General features: G+C 52.3%; 1 protein-coding gene across 1 annotated transcript in view; it reads left to right on the forward strand.

Moving 5' to 3' along the window:
- The first annotated feature begins 18,725 nt into the window (after positions 1 to 18,725).
- The window catches only part of ZYX (zyxin), a 129,352-nt gene continuing 125,899 nt past the window's right edge, over positions 18,726 to 22,178 (forward strand). Inside the window, exon 1 of the mRNA XM_069650311.1 lies at positions 18,726 to 18,875. The gene's annotated coding sequence lies outside the window, so the exon portion shown is untranslated. The remainder of the gene's footprint in view (positions 18,876 to 22,178) is intronic.

A 22,178-nucleotide genomic window follows, 5' to 3' on the forward strand; every position in this document is an offset into this window, starting at 1 on the left:
GAAAGGATACGGCCCCCAGGAAAGGTCTTGGGAACCCTCAGAGCATGTCCACGCACCTCGTCTGGTCAAGAAATTCCATTTGAATCACCCCGACAAGCCAAAACCCCCGGAGAAGACACACTTGGGAGGGGCCTTGAGGGGGGGTGCTGTCATGATCACTGCTTCCAAGGAGTCAGGAACAGCCCAACGTCCTTGGAAGCAGGCCCCTAACCATCATCTTAGGCACCAGCCGGTCCCCACTGGGACCTTTTGGACCTTGTCCTGGCGCCGGTGGCACCAGGCTCATCAAAGCCATCGGTCCCGGCACTGGAAGCGCCGGGCTCATAATATGTATGAAGATGCTTGGGTGGACTTACCTGCAGCAGACCATGCTGCTTACTTACCAGCCACATAGGAATCCTCTGTGAACAGGAACTACTTTCTTACCTGGTTGGGGCAAGCTCCACTCTCTGGATACAACACGGTAACTCTTCTGGAACTGGAACTCTTTTCTTACCTAGGCGGGGGCGTGGAGGAAGACGCCTCATCACTCCAAGGCTATTTAAACCACACCCGATTGAACAAACGTGCTTCGCGTTATTCTGCATCTGCAGCAGAACGCTCACCGAGTCTGTTCCAGCCTTTCTTCCTTCCGATCCTGAACCTGCAAGAACAATACTTACCACTCCTGTATCCAGTATTCAGCAGCACCTGCAAAGACAAGAAGCAACAGTTTAGCACGGCAACCTTTACAGGCAGCGTTTTCCTCACCTGATCCATCGGCAGCGAACATTTCTTCACGCTGCACCTCCGCCTGTGAAGACAAAAGCATTGTTATTACTTACCGGCACTCCGCGAAATTCCGGATTTCTTCAACGCTGCAACCCAGCATCTGAAAGACAAACGAAGAGACATTAGACAGGTATTTACTCACGTCCATCGCGCTCGCCACAATAGAACGCCTGCAAATACTCCGGCTTTTTCCAGCATCTCTTCAGTACGAACTCACAGCTGCAAGGGAAAAGAGACAGAGCGCTTGCATTTACTTACGCATTTCCAAGCGCTTCATTCCAAGGCTCTGGCTCCAACTTCGGCTCTCTTCACACCATCTCCTATCTCAAGAGCCCTGCAAGACAAATAGGAAAAAGCATAATACAGAGTCCTGTTCTATATTAACGCACCTAAAGACTATAAGGACTAAAAAGTTGTCCGGAAACTCACCGCTCGTGCAGTTAACGACGGTAGCGATCCTCTGATGTCAAGAGGCCTATGTTTCACCAGTGAAGGAACTGGCAACGGCACCCTGCACCAGACGCAGATGGAGAGTCCAGCATTCACCTATCTAAGGTGAGCACGTTGACCTGGGGGCTCTACGGAGAAGCTAGGAAGAGAGAGAGAGAGGGACATTCAACAACCCAGATCATTAACCCCCATATTCTTTCACCTGCAGAAATCTCACTCTTCGAGTTCGACACACAGTGCAAAGAGGTTCGGCCCCAGAAGCAAATCGAGTCCTGCACATCACTTTTCGGGTCACAGACACCTTCCTGCCAAGACCAGCGCCTCCGTGGGAATCAGGTGAGCGTTATACCAAATATCAGAATGTAAACTTTTGCTTTCAAATTCCCAAACTCCAACACAGAATTATGCCGAAACTACCCGGGTGTCAGAGTCTAAAATAAAGAAATTGACCACCCAGCTAGCCCGGAATGCACATTACCTTTGCCCATTGGAGGAGAAAGAGGGTAGATTTTATGCCCCAGTCCAAGTGCAAGGGCAATGTACATTTGTGTCACGCCCATGATGCGGCCACAGCCGGTCATCAGTGGTTTCACACTACTTTAGAAATCTTGCGAGAGGTTGCATACTGGCCACACATGGGGCAGGACCTCGACCAATACTTGTAGGGGTGTCTTGTGTGTGCACAATTTCAGCCAACTTCACTCACACACGGAGCTCCCCTCCAGAAGAGGGGGATGACACTGCCTTGGTCAAATTTACAAGTGGGTTTGATCGGGCCTGTGATTGGCTCCTCTAAGGGGAACAAGTACATGCTAACCGTAACATGCTTGTTTACCAAATGGGTGGAATGTCTCCCGGCCCTAAATTGCAAGGCAGAAATAGCAGCTGCCCTGATGATCAAGCACATCTTCTCGCGTTTTGGCCTACCCCAAAGGATTAACTCAGACCAGGGGAGTCACTTCACCAGCTAAGTGATGACAAAGATGTGGGAGATACTTGATGTAAAAAGGAAACTTCACATTGCAAACCGGCAGTCCCCGAGTGGTGGAGTTGAGAGGTACAATAAAACTATTGTGAGCATTCTAAAAATGTTTGTGGCAGACTCTGGGCCAAGTTGGGACATCTGATTACCGCTTTTCCTGATGGCCATCAGATCTACACCTTCTTCTGCAACCAAGATGTCTCCATTTGAGCTGATGACTGGACGAAGGATGGTTCTACCTCAGCATCTGCTCTATAGAACACAAGAGCAGACACCGATAAACGTCTCCACAACTCATGAGTATGTTGAGAATCTAAGAAAACACCTTCAACATGCTTTTGCGTACGCTCAGCAGATGTCACTACCCTCGCCCAAAACCCCCTCTGGCAAACCCATTGGCCAGGTGGAGTCAGGACTCCTGCCTCTAGAGCCTGGCATCCTCTTCAAAAGCCCTCATGGGGCCAGTCCTGGCGCCTATGGCGCCAGGCTCACACACCTTGGAAAACAATGTGCTTGGGAACTACTTTATTGTATTGTCAACCAACATGGAGGCATCCACATAGCTTGGTTCCTAAGAACCAAGCTATGCGGTCTAGTGTTTTGGGTGTGGTAGCCTAGGGACTACTTTACCTGGACTATTTTGTTGGGGCTATTTAAACCACACCCGAGCAAGACAACACGCTTTGCGTTACTTTGCAGCTGCAACGTGATGCTCACCGTGTCCAGCTATTCCCTCGAACCTCGGAGAAGCAGAACCTGCAAGGAGACAAAAGGAACATCATTAGCAGCAACATATTACCTGCAGTCTTCATCTTTAAACACTCGCAGCTACTGAGAACAGCTTCCTCGGATCTGCACGCCTCCCGGACAGAACGACCTGAAAGAGGAAGATAGAGGCAACATTAAAGAAAGCAGTAGAGACATTTACAAATTACGAACTGCTCAAAAGGCTTACCTGGCTGGTCGCCTCTCGGCAGGCACCACTCCGGACATTCCACTCGCGCTGAAGAACACCGCGACCTACAAGGAAGGAAAACACAGGTTAGCAAAGGCAAGACTTTGCAGCGCTGCGCATAGAGCTTACTTACCACATCATAGCGCTCTTAATGCGCCATCATTTACCAGCGGGGCTCAACTAAGCCAGTTCACCTCGCTGAAGCTCTGCATACCTAAGGGAGAAAAAGAGACATTTTAAACAAAGAAAGGCATGCAGGATAGCAACAAAACTAAAGAACAGCAATAAGACCTACCTGAACAATATCAAACGGGCCAGCGTCAGTGAAGTAACTGGACCGCACTCGCCCATGAAAGACAACACGCCCCTGCAAAGAAGGCAGGATGGAGAGGACACCTAATTCTACCACAAGGTGAGGAGAGGGCATCAGAGGGACTGAAATCATATGGGGGTGGAGGGAGGATACTTACCCGAGTCGGTCAGTGTTGAAGACAGTCCTCCTGTACTTTCAGGTAGAACCTTCCCCGCAGACCACATCAGGGCAAAGCTGAGAAGCATACCAGCGAGTAACGCGGCTGGGTGGCGTCCCTGTGGATACCAGGTGAGCGTAACAGCGGAATCTGGAAAGATCTGCAGAGGGTGTAAAGACTCAATATGACTGTAAACAACCAAAAAAGAATATCAAGTAGGATCCAGGGTCTACTTGTACAATTTCCAAAGGAACCAGACCAAAGACCTTACATTTTTGCCAAGCTGGCAAGGTCCTTTTGAAATTGTAAAGATTTCAACTGTCGCCTACAGAATCTGCATCCCCAAAGGAGAAATGACAGAAAAGAAATGGGTCTATATTAATCTGCTAAAGAGTTGTCACCCCAGGCATACTTTGCAGCAAATTGAGGAGCCAAGAGTGAATCAAATAGAGGAGACATCTGAAGCATGAGAATAAGAAAAGGAAGAATCAGAAGGGAACGATGGATTTATAAGTATAATTATGTAACAGGGAGTATTTGTCTTCACTATCCGTTGTCATGATTGAATGCATGCGTGTCCCACTGCTGTCAACCCTATTGGAAGGCAGTTAGTGGGAAAATGAAGTAACCCGTTCTTATTTATTTGATAGATTCGTACTGGTTGCACCTTTTCAAAGACCACAGAGGACCTTCCCGGCGACCTGGAAGGGAGAAATTAAAGAAAATCTGGGGGTGTTGCTCAACACCATAAAGAAAGATCCAAGAGAAAGCTGTGGGATTCGTTCCACGCTCCAACAGGAGACAGCTAGAGGATTGTGGCATACTGCTCTCTGATGGAAGAAGGACTCCTAACTGATGAAGCCCACCTTGCCCTACTCTCCTTTGACAAGGATCTCAGAAGAGTCGGGGGGAGGGGGAATTTCTGGACTACATTGACCCACTGAACAGAATTTCTCCATAACCAAGCTGTGCTGGTTCCAGTGAGCACCACTGCACCAAAACTGCATTTTGCAGCAACAAAAAGATGGCTGCACTGTTTTGCCAAGCGCCATGGGGCAAAATAGAACAAGAAGCACCCCGAGAAAGGCTACTAGGGTGTGTTCTTGTTTGTCATAAAGAAATGGAGTGAAAAAACAGCGCTGCTTTCCTGCAAGCCCAAAATTCCCATTGAAAAAGGGAATATGGCACCTGTAAAATGATGCTGCTCTGATGCTATTTTTCCCTGTTTTCACCAAACTGCTTTTCTCAAAAAGACTCTGTCATGCCCAGCCAAATTCACATTGTGCTCCATCAGAAAAGAGCCTTATTCTTGAATGACAGGCTGTGCCAGCCAAACCTGAGAAAATCAACTAAAGCTTTCCTTCAGCTACACGGGAAACGCTTAAATTGTGCTACAAAATGTCAAAAATCACTACTTGAAAAGAAAATCATAGCGTTCTGTGCACTTGTCAATTCCAGGAGACCTTTGCCTTGTACAGACTGCAGTGTACAAGAAACTAACCATGGCTGCAAAACAATGTGGGAATCTAGATACCAGCGAGTAACCCGGCTGGGTGGAAAAACCGGATTTGCAAGAAAAATGCAACTTTCAGTCACCACATGTGAAATGTACTTTTGCAAAATAAAGGAAAATATCTGTTTTAAAAGGGCATGTTGGATAAGGCCCTGCCCTTATCTAGCAAGGTGAAGGTGATTGTGATGTGACAATACATGTCTGAGATGGTTCTATTCAGCAGGTATTCTTCCAATTCAGAGCAAAAATAAATACAATTGAATCAAATTGCAATGGCTGCCTGGGGGCAAGGCAGCTGAAAAAGAGGTTTCTGCAGTGGCTACATGGGGGAGAACAAGCCCAACAGGTCTGCTGGGAGGGTGCTAGCAACATAAGGACCCCCACAGTAAACTCCTTGAACACACAAGTGATAATTGCAAGGTTGGACAGACTGTTGTCTGTGCTCCAGCCTTGTACAATAGAATTCTAGGACACTAAAGTGCGAAGTGAAAATTCACACCTCCTCGTGATTTCCACCAGAGGCTTCAAAGGAAATCTCTGTGACAACCTGAGGTGAGGGGGTAGCCTTGGAAAGGCATGCCCATACATGGAGAACAATACTGACATTTGTTCCCAAAGACTATTTATTAATAAAAATGTTAAAGACTTTTATCTCTGCAGCAGGCCTTTGCAAAAATGTGAACATGTCACTGTTTAAATGTGATTTTGTGGTTTATAATTTAAGACATTGTAACATTCACTGACCCCTTGGAATAGAAATGGCAGAGATTGGGTATTATAAAGAAAGTATCCATGATGCCATTGCGAATTTTAACACTGATATGCCTAATAATAATCTATACACATGTGTAAAGTTATATCATTTTAAGTAATATCATTCTCTCTGAAAAGCACGAAAAACTGGTAGAAGGGCGAAACCAGCATTGATTGTCCCATCTGCTTCTTGGAGGTAGGCCTAGCCCAGTTCTGCCCACCAATAATTCTGTGAGGTCACCATGCTCTATATAAAGAGTAGCTGACAGAACTACAGAGACACTCTCTCCTGAAGTTCCTGCGCTGCGTTCCTGATCTGCTCCATTCATCTTGCTGATTCCAACTACAAGGCCAAACCAGTGCTGACCCTACTCCAGAGCCCACTGCAAAACCCAAGCATAGCTGATTCCTATTCCCAGCGAGGCCATTGATCCAGAATCAACCCACTAATCTCCCATTAAAAAGGGGAAGAGGGAGGCCACCAGGGGGCGCACAGGCAATGGCTGCCTGAGTGCACAGCTCCCGTCTTGACCGGGCTATCGCAGGGGATTGAGCCCCCCTCGACCCCTCCGGCAGGCCCACCTCGACGGATTCGCCTGGCAACCCCCCCGGGTACCCACCCCCCCGGGTACCCACCAAGTGAAAGAGCGGCGTCCGGGGTCCCTGGGGATCCGGAGATCAGGACTCGGGACTCCTGGGCAGCTTGCAGAGCGTGGCCTAGGCGGCCGCAGAGCCGGAAGAGAGGCAGACCCCTCCCGCGTCCTTTTGGGCCCGCGACTCGGCCTGTCCTCCCCTCACGACTGGCCTCCTTCTCTGGATCGGAGGACCGCCCTGGACGGGGACCGGCCTCCCGACGGCCCGGAGATACCACAGCGGACCAGGGGACGGGATCCCCCCGCCCTTCATCCCTCCTCCCGACCCGGACGGCATTGCGCCAGGATCCCCTTGCGCGGTGGAAGACGGGGATTTCCTCGGCGCCCGGAGGCCCGACACAGCGATTCTGGGGCCCGGTGTCCCCCCCTCGGCCCACGTGGACAGTGAAGATCTGGCCCCCCCCCTCGGGGACTTCGATCGCGGGCCGGCGCGGCCCTTTGGAGGCACGTGGCGGCTGGGCCACGGGGGGCCCGGGACCCCTGGAGGGTGCCGGCTGGGGCCGCAGAGCACCGGCAGAACACGCTGCCCCCCTCCAGACACGGAAACTGCACCACCGGCCCTCGGGATTACCCAGGAGCGAGGCCCCCACCTGCAGAGGGTGGGGCGTGTGCCCGCCCGTAGGTGGCCCCCCCAACCCTCTACTTTATGGAAAACAAGGTTCGGCCGGGTTGCCGGGCCTCCGCGGGTCAGGTGCGGGAGCTGTGGCGCCTTTCCCTCCTGTCTGGTCGGACGCCCTGGCCCCCTCCCCCCTTTTTGGAGACACAGAGCCAGCGCACCTCGACGTGGGGGATACCCGGGTGTGAGGCCCTCGCCTGCCGCTGGTGGGGCGTGTGCCCGCCCGGGGGTGGCCCCCCCATCTTCATAACAAGAGCCCACTGGCTGGGGGTAAGAGCCTCGGACCCTCTCCCCCCTGCCCAACGAGAAAAACCCTCCTGGCCTGACCACAAGGGCCCTCCAGGCGTCATCACCCCCTCTCAGGGAGGCCAGCGGAGGCCCCTGTCTGGCACGACGAGCTTCACCAGGGTGTGAGGCCCCCGCCGGTGGACAGGCGGGGCGTGTGCCCGCCCCCCCGGATCACAACGTACCCCAGGGGGCATCGGTGAAGCTCTCAACTGGGCGTGGGGTGACCGGACCGCGCCTCCCCCTCTTCAGCATACTCCCCTCCGAGACGGTCCGTGTGGGTGGCCAAGGTCTGGGCCGGAGGGGACTCCCCACCCCCGCTTGGGATCACGGAGCATTGGCCTGCAGAGCACAGGGAAGCACCAGATGAGCTGGAGGGAAGCCCTACAGGGATACCGCTTCCAGGAAATCGCAAGGGGCAGCGGGGGCACGAGCCTCAAGAGGACCATGGCCGATTCGGAGGGGGCAGCCCCGTCCTCGGCTGCAATGGAAAGGGGCTTTGCCTCGATTTTACAGGAAATCAGGGATATGCGGTCCGACATAGCCCAGAAATTTGAGAAAATGGACCAAAGGGTGGACAAGGTCGAGGACAGACTGTTACAGGTCGAGACCAACCAATCGTCAACAGCAGCCCAGGACGTACAAATATACATGAGGCTGGAGGCCCTGGAGAAGAGGGACGAGGAAAGGGCTCGGCAGATGGACGATTTTGAGAACAGGGAGAGGAGAAACAACCTCAGAATTTTTGGTGTGCCCGAAATGGAAGGGGAAACGGAGAGGGACGTCACCCGAGTGGTGCGCGAGATCATCACCCTCTTGTTCGCGGAAGATATGACAACTGAACCCACCTTCGACAGGGTACATAGAGCGGGGGGCAGGGCGGGAGCCCCCTGATCGATTTTGGTCCGGTTCCACTACTACACGGAGAAAATGAAAGTGCTAGAGGAGGCCAGAAAAGCCAGAGAAATCACCTACAATAACACCCAGGTCTCCATATACCAGGACCTCTCGGCCTACACGCTGGCTAAGCGTAGAATGTGCTGCCCCCTCATGCAACTGCTCAAGGAGAAGGGCATACGCTACAGATGGGGCTACCCGTTCTCCCTAACTTTTGAATACATGGGCCAACGTTCGACCCTGATCACGGAAGAAGACATAAGGGGGGCTATTCAGGAGTACACAGTGGACTCGAACCCCAGGAGGGGCCCAACGGGGCCGGAGCATGGCAGACCTAATGGCCCTGGCCCGTCCTGTGAAAGAAGAAGGCGCACCGGCGTGAGGAAATTCAGGAAAATGAATACCCCCTCCCCAGCGAAAGACGGAGAACGGAATGACTCAGAGGATTGAAAACGAGGACGACCAGTCGGGTCCTTGACAGATGGGCGCAGACTCTGAGATTTCACTACTTACATCGTCCCACCGAACAGCAAGTATGATGGGTTCACACACGGGACGCAGCCGAGGGGGGGTTCTGGGGGGCTCAAGGGGATGAGCTTCTTACGTGGATTTCCTGGCCGAGGTGGGCAGGCTGGTGGTTCAGCCAAAAGCCAGTGATGGCGGAACTAATTGGGTGGACGCCGTGGTGGGGGGTGGGGGGATGCACAAAAGTTGGGGTTGTTCAGTTAGGGTTTGGGGAAGGGGGGCAGTTGGGGATTGGTTCTAGGCCCACCCGAGGGGTAGGGGAGGGGGGCGCAAGGGAACAAAAAGCTATCCAAAGGGAGCATGCAGGGAAGAGCTATGGGAAGAAGTTGATCGTGAGAGAGGAAATTCTAGATCATGGCTGATAGTCTGCCCGCCCTGGGGGTGGGCTCCCTTAATGTACGAGGCTTAAACACCCCTACGAAGAGATCCCTGGTTTGCAGGGAATTTAGAAGGGCAAACCTCGATTTTCTCTTTGTGCAAGAGACTCACTGACCACGGGGGAAGGAGCCCAAGATGCGGGGAGGAGGGATCGGGGAGGTCTTCAGTGCTTCCCACAAATGCAAAAAGAGGGGGTCGCCATCTTAGTAGCGAGGAATGTGGGTTTTGAGAACGAGGCCACGCTGAAAGACCCAGGGGGCCGCTATCTGCTAGTACGGGGGTCCCTGCAGCGTTATCTACGGCCCAAATGAGGCCAAGCGCAATTTTGGGAGGAGGTGAGCGATAAACTCAAGCATTTCGTACAGGGCACGGTAGTGGTGGGGGGGGACTTCAACATGGTCCTGGACCCTGCCCGAGATAGGAAACGTGCTGGACCCCAGCCCTCCAGGGCGGCAGACGAGATCATGGCTCGTAACTTCCAAAGGGTCAACTCAGAAGTGGGTCTGAAGGACACGATTCCGACCCCCAGAACGGACGCCCCTTCTTTCACATATTACTCAGCGGTCCACACTTCATTTTCCAGGGTAGACTTTATTCTGGTGGACGAAATCCTGCACCCATTCAATTCTGGCCCCAGGGTTGACCCCGTCCCGTGGTCCGACCATGATCTGGTCCGCATCATTATAGCGAGGGGAGGGTTAAGCGATCGCAGGGGGAGGTGGAAGTGCAACGACTCCCTGTTGAAAGATGAGGTCGTAGCCCAGGAGGTTCTCGAGGCCATCACGGTTTTCTTTGAACTCAATGATAATGGGGAGGTAGGTTCGCATACCTTATGGGACGCCTTCAAGGCAACCCTTCGGGGAGTCCTGATCAAAATGGGACCCCAGAAAAAAAGGGAAAGGGAGACCCAGGAAAGGGTTTTGAGGGAGAAGATTGCCCAACTCCAACTGGGGGGCCCTCCCACGGCCCCCTTGGACCGTGATCAGGTGGCCGCTCTGGCTGACTACAGGCTCCAGCTGAGGAATCTCCTCCTCCACAAGACGGAGAGAAGTCTCCAATTGGTCAAACAAAAGTATTACGAAAAGGGGGACAGGGCGGACAGGATCCTGGCTTGGAAACTGAGGGAGGTTCAGAGAAGTAGATTGGTGAAGGCAGTGAAAAACGAGGCGGGTGAGGTAGGCCACGATACACCCCACATTGGTGAGGCCTTCCGCCGATACTATGAGAAGTTATACTCATCGGAATACAATGGGGGTGAGGTGGAGATTAAGGGGTTCCTAAACTCTTTACAGATCCCGGCCCTGACTAGAGAGATGGCGGAGGGGTTGGAGGGTCCAGTGACCGAGGATGAGGTGGAACGTGTGATCCGAGGTATGAAAGTGGGCACTTCCCCGGGGGAGGACGGTTATTCGGTCTACTTCTATAAGAGGTTCCGTTCGACCCTTTCCCCCCATTTGGTGAAGGTGTTTAATGCGGTGCTGGAGGGGGGTTCCCTCCCGGACTCCATGATGGAGGCAATCATAGTGGTTCTCCCCAAGGAGGGCAGGGACATCGCGGAGTGTTCCTCTTACCGCCCAATTTCTCTATTGAATATTGACGTAAAAATCCTGGCCAAGGTGATTGGGGGGCGAATGGAGGGGATCCTGCCGAAACTGGTCCACGGTGACCAGGTGGGGTTCATCAGGGGAAGACAGGGCTCAGATAACATCCGTAAAACTATTGACCTGCTCCACTATGCCCAGGTGTCTGACCTAGATGCAAGCGTCTTGTCCCTCGATTCGGAAAAGGTGTTCGATAGGGTGGAGTGGAGATTCATGGAACTCACCCTCCGGAAAATGGGCTTTGGGACACACATTAGGGAATGGGTGGCGGCGCTATACAGGGCCCCAAAGGCCAGGGTTCAAGTGAACGGCAAGTTGTCAGAACCATTCCCCCTCTCGCAGGGAACAAGGCAGGTTGTCCATTGTCCCCTTTGATCTACGTCCTCTCCATGGAACCCCTGGCTATTGCGGTCAGAGCTCACCCGGACATAAGGGGGATAAGGAGAGGCGAAGTGGAATTCAAACTTTCCCAGTTCGCGGACGATATCCTGGCTTATCTGGTGGACCCGGTATCTTCCCTTCCCCCCCTCCTGTCCCTGATGGCAGCCTTTGGGCGCCTCTCGGGCCTTAAGATTAATGCTTCCAAATCAGTCCTGCTCCCCATGAGATCCCTGGACCCGTTATTGGACCCCCTAGTCAGCCTGGAAGGGATAACAGTAGGGAAGGCCTCCATCCGATACCTGGGAGTCCTTCTCACCCGGGACCTATCCAACCTCGTCCAGGCCAATTACGATCCCGTTGTGTCAAGGGTCACTGCAGATCTTAGGAGGTGGGGGGGCAATGATTCTGTCATGGTATGGTCATATGACGGCGGTGAAGATGAACATACTCCCGCGCTTACTTTACCTCTTTACCGCCCTCCCGACTAACGTCCCCGACCAAACCTTCAGGGTCCTTCAGAACGCGGTGCGTGAATTTATATGGCAGGGTAGGACTCCGAGAACCGCAAAGGCTATCTTGACCTTACCGAGGGAGGAGGGAGGGTTTGGGCTGCCAGACTTTCAACTCTACTTCCGCGCTGCCCAGCTACGCGTACTTCTGGAACACATGAAAGTGGGGATGGGCACATATTGGTCGTACTTGGAGGACATGGATGCTCACCCGCTTAAGGTTCGGGACCTCCTTTGGTCCCCAAGCAAATTCATCCCGAATAGACTTAAATCTCACCCAACTTTGGGAGTCCTCTGGGCGATCTGGAAGGAAAGCCCCCAGACGGCTCACTTAACGTCATGGCCGTCACCGATGTCCTCGCTCTGGGGTCACCCCCTCAAACTGGGAAGCAGGGGGTTCCGCAACAGACAGTCCTGGTCCTACTCGGGGTTGGAGTGGGCGGGGCAAATGTTCAGGGAAGGAGAGTTTCTGCCTTATGAGGATTTGAGAGAGGCCCTGGGGCAGGGTTCCCTCACCATATTTGAATATCTCCGCTTGAAGGGAATCCTATGCGACCAATCCTGGGGCCAGAATTTGAAAAGACAGCTGACTCCCTTTGAGAAATTACTGGACACAGCGACCACCAGGAAGGGGGCGGTATCAGGGATGTATAGAATACTGAACACTGTTAACCTGGGGGAAAGGAGGAGATTCCGTACTTTTTGGAATGACTTGGCGGGGGAGGAGATATCTGAAGACGCCTGGGCAAGGATATTTAAAATAGCCTTCCATGGGAACCTATTTACAGCTGACATGGAACACAACCTCAAGATCCTTCAGGGGTGGCATAGAGATCCCGCGAAGTTGTCGAAGAAGTTTACAGGAGTGTCCCCCGCATGCCCGAGGGGTTGCGACCAGGTCGGTACGAGAGGGCACATGTGGTGGCACTGCCCGAAAGCACAGGCGTATTGGGTGGAGGTTAGAGGTTGGATCGCTGAAGTTTCGGAGGAACTACTCCCCCTAAACCCTCTAACAATGCTATTGGGCCTCCCCCCTGAGGACGCGGACATAGCCAGATACCCAAGAATGTGGGAAACAATGCTGAGGGCGAGGAGGGTGGCCCTGGCCCAGAAATGGAAGAGCCCGGAGACCCCCTCAAAGGAGGACTGGCTAAAAAAGGTTAAGAACATGTTCCTGATGGATAAACTCACGGCAATGATGAACAATGATCTGGGCACATTCCAAGCAAACTGGTACGGGGTACAGCAGACCTGGGGATGGGACGTTCACTGATCCACACGGTGGTGACATGGAAGGAATGGGCGCCTACGCCCCGGGGGACGGCGGACGTTATACAGCCACACATGCAGTCAACGCTCAGGCTCTTTCTCAAGCTCCGGATACATTGAGCTTTCTACGCGTCTCCTTAAAAGAAGTAGGCGTAAATGGGACTACGTTTGTTTGGGGGGGTGGGTCCGCGGGGGGAAGGGGTGGGGGGGTTATTGGGCCTGCCATAAGTATATATTTTCTGCTGTAAATGTTTCATGCCCGTTTGTTATATTATGAAAATGCTAATAAAACAAAGTTCAAAAAAAAAAAAGGGGGAAGAGCTGTGGTACCTTTTGCATCCTGAAATCAGACCGGCTTGCTGCCCACCAACTGCTTGCCCACTAACTGCATCCAGCAGTACCTGTGCCATCCAGTGACCTGAATTTCCCAGCTGTTCGCTACCTGGTGACCAGACCTTGCCCAGCTGAATTTGGCCAGGCGTGCAGCCGTGTGATGACCAGACCCCGTTGACTGTCCAAAAATCCCAAAACCAAAAAGTGAACTGTGAGTATCATCCCCACCCCATAGAAACACATAACCTATCTAGTCTTGCCTTTGTCCTTATCCCATTTTCTGAGTAGTCATATTTATACCCTGGTAACTTGTCGAAACTGTTAGAATTACTCTTGTATCCTGTCCCTATTGTTTAGGTGCTAGCGCCATCTCTTTTCAATTCTTTCTGGTGTAAATTATAAGCCCTTAGTTCTATTGGGAGTAATCAAACTAATTTCCATATTTGTTATTGTTGGGGTTGAGCACGGAGGTGGCAAGGTTGACCTTGTGAATCAACCTTGGAGCTTACTGTGTTCCTCTTCAACAATATAGCCTAGATAATTTAGTGTAAGTAACATTTTCCTTTCTTTCAAAACCGATTTTCTCACTTTTAACTGCTCTACTTTCCTAAAAACGAACCTCACTCTACCTTCCAAATCTCTCTCAATTCACCAGCTAAGACCTATTTTCACTTCTATATTGTCCCTGTGATATATATCTATTTCCCAGCCCAAAAACCAAAAAGTATTTCAACCGTTTATCAAAGAAACAGTTTTTGACATTTTAAACGGGAATTGGGCAAATTGCAAATTTTCCAACGTGTAATTTGGCTGCAGCTGTGTTAACTATCCACTCATTTTCGAATTGAATGCTCCTTCTTGATCCATTGCATTGTGATTGTTAAGTGTTTATGCATTGTTGCCTCCGGGAGAAATCATATTTACTTTAACCGCATATGAATCATTAATTTACCATTTCTGAGTGTTATGTTAGGCCTTTGCTAAGGGTTTAAAGTTGTTGACTCTTATTCTGTGAGGGAAGGTCAGATTTGTATTCTGTCTTCTGTCTCTTGACCTGCTGCTTCTTTCTATCCACTCAGAATTCGATTATTTGTGGTTTGAGGGAACATTGAAGGGGGAAACCTTAACTTGGGTGCTATCTATCCTCATCCAAAAAGTGCTCCTATTCAGTGTGTTTGTATATGTTCTAGGAGAAGGTTAAACACGTGCATTGCTTCCATTTGCATTGTAAATATCACCCCATTGGTGATTGCTGCCCCATATTAAACATTTATGATTTCTTTTGAATTTTAAAAATAAATAAATATTGTATTTTCACCAATTGGCCTGGTTCATGGTCCACTGTGACCCAGGGTATTTGAAAAAGGGGGTGTGATGCAAGTTGTGTACCATCTCAACTTGAATTCACATACAATAAAGAGAAAGGGATATCAATTGAGCGCTACATCCTAGGCTGAGACCAAGGTGTGTGTCGCCTGATCGAAATCCTTAACACTCCTCTGCTCTGCACCTTCTTCCTCACTCTTCTCCTCTCCTGTGCACCTTCTCTCCATTGTGTTTCCCCTACTCTCCTCCTTTGCTCTGCATCTTCTCTCTCTCTTGTGTTTGCCTCACTCTGCTCCTCTGCTGTGCACCTTCTCTCTCTTGTGTTTGCCTCACTATCCTTCTTGGTTGTTCACCTTCTCATTGTGTTTTCCCTGCCCCTCTGCTGTTCACATTTTCTCTTGTGTTTGCTTGTTAGGGAGAATTCTCTGTTTAGGCTGAATTTCCTAACCTAGTGAGTCCCCCAGCAGCTTTGCTGGATTTCTGGAGTTTGTTTTTTCCATCCTGCCAAGAGTGAGACTCTTTTCTCCTACTCTTGGACATGACCTATGGTATTTCTTTGACTGTTAATGTGTTTTATGGGCTATGGGGTCCTTTACTCCATAGGGTCTCATGTGTTTTTACTATGTGTGTTACATGGCACCCTCTGTGCAGTAACACAGGGGTGTCATAGTGACACCCCACCATAGACTCCATACCCTGGGACTGACTACTGTCTCCCAGGGCATGTAAAGTCACCATTGGCTTTACTAGTCCCAAATTATGAACAGAAACCAGTACAAACCATCATATTGTGGACGTACTGGTCGGGGCAATTCGATTACCCCTGGGTCTTTTATTCGAGGGGGCACTGTCCTGTCCCCCCTCGTCGAGTTTTGGCTGGTGGCAGTGGAAACTACTTGTTATATTCGACCCCGAATATAACTCTATGGGATTCTTCCCATTGTTGGAGGCTAATACTTTTTCCCGTTAGTCTCTAACATACCGCCGGTTTATTTGTCTTAAATAAAACTACCGGTCGGTACTTTCTGCCAGAACTCGGTTTTTAAAATGGCGTCTGTGTTCACCTCTGTAACTCCGAACCAAAGGTTGAGCCCTTTGTTCCACTTTTGGCGGACTTCTACACAGAAGCCCTCCAGAGTGGTGCCATTCTGTCTGGGTACCACAGGGGGTATGGGAGGGGGTTTAGGCACCCTGGACTGAGTTTCCTTGCCAACTCAAGTCGCACTCTGGTGTGATTGGCCCAAGTGGTGAGCCACCCTGCTCACCACTTAGCGTGTTTTGATTGACAGCTAGGCTGAATGAATGGGGGCTTGCTGCATAAAAGCAGGGCTTTTGGGACTGGATCTTCAGAAGTCGCCACAGGACCTAAGAATCCGACGAGGGTAAAGCTGAGCCGACCTGCAACAACGACACCTCCGGTGGAGCCCTGCTGAACCGACTCACCACTTCCCAACGACAGAGGAGATCTCCCGGTTGGAGAGTTTTCTCCCACTGACTGGTGGGAACAACCAGTCCCTTTGCTTTTTCTTCGCTTCCAGGGTGTAGTGGTCGAATTGCCCGTGCTGAGCACCCCGGCAACCGGATAGCCACTAGCCCATACCGCGACCAAAAGGTGGTGCCTTGTGACGGAGCACTCCGCGGCTGGTCTCTTCCCTGGTGGTGCAACGATCTTCAACTTTCCTTCGACGACGAGATCATCTCATCTCTTGGCAAAGCCCCGACTTGTATCCACCACCAGGAACAACTGCCCCCGCCGGAGCTGTCTCTTCACTTACAAGGTACCGTGTCCGCCTGGCTTCCCTTGTGACGGTTAGCGTGAGGTGTCTTAAATCCTTACCTTTCCATTGGGTCGCCTCCAGACCTTCTTAACTTTTTGTTCTAAAACTGGTCCAACCTTTCTGTGACATTTTGCTACAAAGACTTGAAGTGCATTTCCTCTCTCCGAGTGGGCCTGGCCTCTGAACTTTGTGATTTACAGTAGACCCTGCCTTGCTTGCCTTACATTTGCTTCGTAAAAGTGTTGGTACTGAGTTGGTTTCATACCCTGCCTTTTTCTCTCCCGTCCTAACGAATACTAGAGTGCCATCTAGGTTAAAGCATTCACCTCTGTCTGCAAATAAGTGGTGCCGGTGAACCTAGACTTGTCGAAATATTGTTAGGGGATTGATATATACTTATAGTAACTGTGATTGAAGTTGTTTGCCGTGATTTGCTTTAGTGTTTTTCATAGATGTTCCGTTATAAATAAATGCCTTAATATCTTTACACTGAGTCTCGTTGCGTGTTTGCTTGTCTTACTGTGAAGAGTTGCCCTATATTGTATACTCCACATACTGCTTAACTCTTCTTGAGGGAAGTCTGACTGCTCAGCCACAGCTACCAAGTGAATCTGTGTGGTACAGACTGCTACCAAGTGGGTTTACTGCCAAACACCTGTAGTCCTAAATCTTTTGCAGTGGTCCCAGAGGGAACTGCACAGGTTTCTGCTTAACATTGCTTCCCTCTCCTCCTCGGTTGTGCACTTTCCCATTGTGTTTGCCTTGTCGCTCACTCTCCTCCTCTGCTGTGCACCTTCGCTCCCTTTTGTTTGCCCTCAGCCTCCTCCTCTGCTGTGCACCTTTTCTCTTGTGTTTGCCTCCCTCTCCTCCTCAGTTGTGCACATTCTCATTGTGTTTGCCTTATCGCTCATTCTCCTCCTCTGCTGTGCACCGTCTCTCCCTTTTGTTTGCCCCCATTCTAGTCTTCTGCTGTGCACCTTTTCTGCCTTCTGCTTGTCCTCATTCCCCTCCTTTGCTGTGCACCTTTTCTCTTGTGTTTGCTTCCCTCTCCTCCTTGGTTGTGCACCTTCTCATTGTGTTTGCCTTGTCCCTCATTCTCCTCCTCTGCTGTGCACCGTCTATCCCTTTTGTTTGCCCTCATTCTAATCCTCTGTTGTGCACCGTCTCTCCCTTCTGCTTGCCCTCATTCTTCTCCTCTGCTGTGTACCTTTTCTCTTGTGTTTGCTTCCTTCTCCTCCTCGGTTATGCACCTTCTCATTGCGTTTGCCTTGTCCATCACTCTGCTCCTCTGCTGTGCACCTTCTCTCCCTTATGTTTGCCCTCATTCCCTCCTCGGCTGTTCACCTTTTTTCGTGTGTTTGCCTCACTCTCCTCCTCTGCTGTGCACTTTCAGTCCCTTGTGCTTTCCCTCATTCTCCTCCTCTGCTGTGCACCTTTTCTATTGTGTTTCTCTCTCTCCTGCTCTGCTGTGCACTTTCTCTCCCGTGTGCTTGCCCTTATTCTCCTCCTCTGCAACTTTTCTCCTGTGTTTCTCTCGCCCCTCCTCTTCTGTGCACTTTATCTCCCTTGTGCTTGCCCTCATTCTCCTCCTCTGCTGTGCACCTTTTCTATTGTATTTCTCTCTCTCCTCCTCTGCTGCGCATTTCCTCTTCCTTGTGCTTGCCTTCATTCTCCTCCTCTGCTGTGCACTGTCCCTCCCTTTTGGTTGCCCTTATTCTAATCTTCAGCTGTGCACCTTCTCTGCCTTCTGCTTGCCCTCATTCTCCTCCTCTGCTGTGCACCTTTTCTCTTGTGTTTGCTTCCCTCTCCTCCTCGGTTGCGCACCTTCTCATTGTGTTTGCCCTGTCCCTCACTCTCCTCCTCTGCTGTGCACCGTCTTTATTTTTTGTTTGCTGTCATTCTAATCCTCTGTTGTGCTCTGTCTCTCCCTTCTGCTTTCCCTCACTATCCTCCACTGCTGTGCGCCCTTTCTCTTGTGTTTGCTTCCCTCTCCTCCTCGTTTGTGCATCTTCTCTCCCTTGTGTTTGCCCTCATTTCCCTCCTCTGCTGTGCACCTTTTCTCTTGTTTGCCTCATGCTCCTCCTGTGCTGTGCACCTTCTCTCACGTGTGCTTGCCCTCACCTCCTCCTCCTCTGCTGTGCACCTTCGCTCCCCTGTATTTGCCCCTCTCCGTGGTATGCACTCTTCCCCGGCCCCCCTCCCTCCCCCGTGCTCCAGCCCTCGGCTGGGCCTGTCCATGTTTGGGCAGGAGCTGCTGCTGCCTCCTGGGGTTGAGGGGGGGGGGCGGGCCCGGGCAGTGGGAGGAGGAAGGGAAGGAAGTGCGGCCCTGCCCACGGGGCACAGAAACTTCTGCAGGCGGCAGTGCCGGGGCAGGACCGGCCGGAGAGACAGAGAGAGAGAGAGAGTGACTCCCGGACAAGCACCGCACCGGTGAGTGACTCCCCAACCCATAACTTTGCCCCCCAACAGCGTGCTCGGGGATTCTTCCGGGAGGGAGGGGCTGATGCCTACACCCCAGGACAAAAGATTAAACCCCGAGACAGTCGGGCACCCCCGATTCAGTCCACTGACTATCTGGCAGCGTTATAGCGCCCAAACACGCTTCGCGGCTTCTAAGCGCTCAGACGCCCCTTCTCCGGTTATGCTTCTCATTGGGGACAGTGTGGTGTCGGGGCCGTGCTCTTGTGCGAAGGCGGGGGCGGGTGCATCGCAATGTATGACGCGTTTGGCAAACGCTGGGAAGGGGGCGGGGGCACATCCAACATCGGGACCCTGCGAGTTCCAATGGTGTTTTGTTGGGGGCCGTTGGATTTGGGTTGTTTCTTGTTGGCAGTAGCTCGGGGGGGTGGTGATCACTGGGTCCTTGTTGGGAGTAAAGGATGTCAGTGGGAAGTTGGGTAAGAATATTGGAGGGGTCCCCTGCCCCCCCCCCCTTTCTCTTTATACAGATGAAGGTGTAAACGGTGCACAGCGAAGAGGGTGCATTTTTAAAGTTCCCATCTGACTATGTTTGGGGGAGGGGTGTTGGAATGTGGGTGGGGAGTGAGGCTGGGGAGAGGGTTCGTGGTGAGGACACTTCATTTGTTGAATCATGAGTTCCATGACTGGGAGTGCTCCTTTACCCTCACACATCGCCTTTGACGCATTCAACTTCCTGGTTCCTGATTTTTGCGGCTTGAAGCCCAAAGGGTTCAGCAGAAGCGCTGCAGGGTGACTTTCACTAAGACCCCGGCCCACGTTGCTATGGAAAGCGAGACATCCGGTGTTTGTGGGGGCGGGGACGGGGAGTATTATATCGGTGAATAGCAGCATCTCTTCTCTTCCCCCCCCAACCCCCCCTTCGGTCTTCTCCTCGCAATTAGTACAACTCCACATAACCACACCTAGAAGCTGCAGAGGGGGCCACACACGTTCCTACTCCCGGCTGCAGGGCACACACACGAGTACTCGGACCACACCTTAAAGCCAACAAAATTGAGGTACTCTCTCCCTCTCTCTCTCTGGAAGCCGTCCAGGCGGAGGAGGCAGGGTATGTGGTGACGTGACCGGCCAGTGATTTGGGGGGGGGGTCTGCCTGGGAGTTGGGGGTTCAGCCTGACTCCAAGCCCTGGGCAGAGCTGAGTTCCCTTCTGCACACGTGTCGGCCCTGTCCTGCAGGGGCAGCTCCCTGGATACACCTGGAGGCAGGGCTCCCACTTGCCACCAGGAGAGAACCACAGCAAGTGCCCGGCTGGGACTCATTCCCACTGGACTCTGCCCTCCTGCGCTGGTTCGAGACCCCCCCCCCCCCCCCCGGCTCACCGCTTTTACTGGAATGGGGGCGCTGTGCTTCCAGACTCTACTTGTGCCCACCGTGGGTAGGGCAGCGTGAGTGCCGACTTGCAGGATGTGGGGCTGGCGCTGTTGAGATGTACCGCCTTCAGCGGTGCAGGGCTGGGCCTTCTCCCTCCAGGAGTTCGAGCAAAGTCCAGCCTGTACTTCTGTGGGCGAGGGGCGTGTGTGCCCACGCTGAACAAAGTGAGGGCTCCCAGGCTTTGAAGACTCCTTGTGCCCACCTTGGTTAGGCCAGGGTGTTTGAGGGCTCCCAGGCTTTGAAGACTCCTCTCGTGCCCACCTTGGGAAGTCCGGGGTGTCTGAGGGCTCCTGGGCTGCGCAGACTCTGCCAGTCCCTCACACTGGCAAGGCCACTCCGAGGGCTTCCAGCTGTGAATAGTCTGCCTGCCCCCTGCTTGGGTAGGTCAGTGTGAGGGAGGGATACCAGGCAGTGCCCACCGCGAGTTGCCCGCCTGTTCATCTGATCTTCGCTGCAGGGTGGCACTGCATCACAGGATCGTTGTGAGCTGACGGTTTTGACACTCACTCCACCTGGAAACCGAAACTGGAAAAAAGGATAGCTAAACCGAAAAGACACAGATATCCCTGACCGGGGAGAGTAAAGCCCCCGGCAGCTGGACGGGTGACACTGGATAGACAGGAACACAGGGGTACGCACAGAGACTGAGTCAACTAACCCGCCCGCCCCTCAATCTAAGTACCGCCAGGTACCACATTGGTGTGGAATTATCAAGATATTGGCAATCACCCCACTTCCTGAGAGGTTGTCATTGGCAGGTGCACTGGCCACAGGAGTATGAATGGAGGTTAAGGGGAGCTATGAGAGAGCATGTTAGAGGTGGGGGCCAGAGGAGTAAATGTATACCAGTCGGACCAAGATCAGAACAGAGCCGCAACAGGGGAGACTATGCAAGCCGAGCGCCTGAATTCAGCATAGAGACGCAAACTAACCAACCCTACTAACAATTTCCCTTTCTGCATACACCCCTCAAACTCCAAACCAAACACAACCAAAACCTACAGCATAACAAGTCGCACAAACTTCACTACATTGCAACAACAAAATAAAAACACACATAGCCTTGCACAACAGTACACAACGACTACCGGCCGCAAACGCGCCAGGCCCAGCCAACGGGCCCACCGGGCTGAGGCCGCCAACAGCACATCACTGCTCTCTTACACTTTTCCTGCTTCCTCCCACTAACTCAACCTCCCCCTCCTCTTTCAGAGCCGCCAGAGCGCCAAGGGACAACCCCGGTGGTGATAGTGCGCGGTACAAATGTCCTTTAACATTAACTCACTCCATGGAGAATCACCAGCTCCAGACTCACTGTTAAGTGCCTGGAAGCCTGTCCTGATGCTGCCAAGCCGCCAGAACACGCCCTTTTACAGACCTCGTCACTGGAACATGCGCTGCTGAGGTCATCGCCCGTCTCCCCCCTGCCTCCCCCATCTTCAGACCCTGAAGGCCTCCTTGTCTTCCTCTGCATGCGCTGTGTCTTGCCTTACGGGGGAGGGATGGGGGGGTTCCCTAGTGTTTCCATTGGTCTCTTTGGTGCCCCAGGTGCATCTTTTGTAGCTCACACGCCCCCAAGAGGCGAAGGAGGAGCCCCCGTCTGGCTCTGCGTGTTCACCCTTGATTGGGGCCCCTGGTGGCTTGGGACTGGTGTGGGACTGAGCAGGAGATTGGCCCACTCCTCAGATTGGGACCCCTGGTGTCCTGGGACTGGTGTGGGACTGAGCAGGAGACTGGCCCACTCCTCAGATTGGGGCCCCTGGTGGCCAGGGACTGGTGTGGGACTGAGCAGGAGACTGGCCCACTCCTCAGATTGGGACCCCTGGTGTCCTGGGACTGGTGTGGGACTGAGCAGGAGACTGGCCCACTCCTCAGATTGG

Source organism: Ambystoma mexicanum, chromosome 3p (assembly GCF_040938575.1).
Source record: "Ambystoma mexicanum isolate Mex_15411 chromosome 3p, UKY_AmexF1_1, whole genome shotgun sequence".
Taxonomy (NCBI): Eukaryota; Metazoa; Chordata; class Amphibia; order Caudata; family Ambystomatidae; genus Ambystoma; species Ambystoma mexicanum.